Source organism: Myotis brandtii, unplaced genomic scaffold, assembly GCF_000412655.1.
Source record: "Myotis brandtii unplaced genomic scaffold, ASM41265v1 scaffold1496, whole genome shotgun sequence".
In the NCBI taxonomy this organism is placed as follows: domain Eukaryota; kingdom Metazoa; phylum Chordata; class Mammalia; order Chiroptera; family Vespertilionidae; genus Myotis; species Myotis brandtii.
The window spans coordinates 334547-336678 of record NW_005355398.1 but is presented as its reverse complement, the minus strand read 5'-3'; positions in this window follow the sequence as shown (position 1 = coordinate 336678).

The window sequence follows — 2132 nt, the reverse complement described above, 5'->3', positions numbered from 1 at the left end:
GTGTTCAAGAGATAAAAGCCATTTGAAATTGCACAACCATAGCCTGACAGATATAAATGCTCTGGTCAAAAAAGGCCACTCACCTCTCCTCCAAAAAGCAAAGTTAGAACCACTTCACAGCCAGTAGGATGACTACTATTTAAAAAAAAGGCAAGCAAGCCCTGGCCAGTGTGGCTCAGTTGGTGGAGCACCATCCCCCTACACCAAAAGGTCATGGGTTTGATTCCGGGTCAGGGCACATAGGTTACGGGTTCGACCCCAGTTGGGGTGTGTGTGAGAGGCAGCTAGTTGATGTGTCTCTTTCACATTTCTCTCTCTCTCTCTCTCTCTCTCTCTCTCTCTCTCTCTCCCTCCCTCCCTCCCTCCCTCTCTGTAAAATCAATAAACATGTCCTCCGGTGAGGATGAAAAACAAAACAATGGAAAATAAGTGTTGGCAGGGATGTGAAGAAGTCAAAACCCTTGGAACCCTTGTCATTGTTGGTGGGAATGTAAAATGGTGCAGCCACGATGGAAAACAATATACAACAATAAAGAATTTAAATAAATAAAAAAAAGAAAACAATATAGCAGCCTCCCCCCATTACAAAGAATTACTGTATGACCTAGCAATTTCACTTCTAAGTATATACCCCCCAAATTGAAAGCTGGAACTTGAAGATATATGTGTGGTAGGCAGGTAGACATGAGCAGAGCAAGGACGATGGGACAGGCACAGAACACAGAAGGTCACCAGGACGGAAAGCCCTAGGTGCCCAGCAAAAGACGATTGTCAGGTGGGCTCTCACCGGGTGACATTTCCTCCCCTAGCACAGCAATGGTCCCCCCCTTGACCTTGAGATAACATCTCCTGCCTAGAGATAACATCTAGGCCTCAGTTGTAGTTCAGCTCCAGGCCCAGAAAAGCAGCAAAACCAGACCAGCGACCCCATGGCTGGCCTCAGGACCAACTGCATTGGAGAATGAATCCCTGGAGACCTTGACCCTGCAAGGACACACTGGAAAGCTGATGAATATTCTATGAAGATCTTCCCCAGGCACCTCCCCTAACATCTTCACCCTCAAAACCCTTAGGACTGAGGATACAGCTCACTCTCCTCCCAGGAGCTTGCCTATGCTGTTTGTTTTTCGCTTTCCCCTCCCTTTCCCCTTCCTTTCTGCCTCCCCCAGGCACGTTACCATTAGCTTCCTCACTCCCAAGCTCCCAAGGCTCCTCCTTTCCCTCTATCACTTGCTTCCTAAGCCCATTTCGTCTAGGAGTTGCTTCTACCTCTGTGAATTTCCAAATAAATGTTCTCCTATGGTGCGAGCTTGCTCTGAAATCTTTCCTAGCCAGAACTCGCATAGCAAGGTCGCTCAACCCAGGTCTGGTCCGACCCTCCCAGTCTATCACCTACCCTGCGCCTGCATTTGTACACCAGCATCACTGACAGTAGCCAACAAGTAGAAGCAATCAGGTGTCTATTGTTGGATGAATGGATAAACAAGGTGTAGTATGTATATACTATGAAATATTATTCAGTCTTAAAAAGGGAAGGGCATTCTGCCATATGCTACAACACGGATGGATCTTAAGGATATTATGCTAAGTGAAATAAGCCAGACACAGAGGACAAATCCTGTATGGTTCCACTGATGTGAGGTCCCTAGAGCAGGCAAATTCATAGAGACAGAAAGAATGGTGCCTGGAGCTGGGGGTGGGGGGTGACGAGTTAATGTTTAATGGGGACAGAGTTTCAGTTTAGGAAGATAAAGAGTCCTGGAAATGGGTGGTGGTGATGGTTGCACAACAATGTGAATGTACCTAACTGAAACTTAAAAATGGCTTAGCCCAGCCAGTGTGGCTCAGTGGTTTAGCACCGACCCATGAACCAGGAGGTCATGGCACATGCCCTGGCCGCAAGCTCGATCCCCAGTAGAGGGTGTGCAGGAGGCAGCCAATCAATGATTCTCTCTCATCATTGATGTTTCTATCTCTCCCCCTCTTCCTTCCTAAAATCAATAAAAAAATATTTTTTAAAAATTAAAGCAAGGAACTGGGTGGTGGTGGGGAATGGGTTCTTAAGCATTAGCTGAACAAGATTAGCGAAGAGGACAAAATGGTCCTGGGCCATTACTTGTGAGAAACAATCT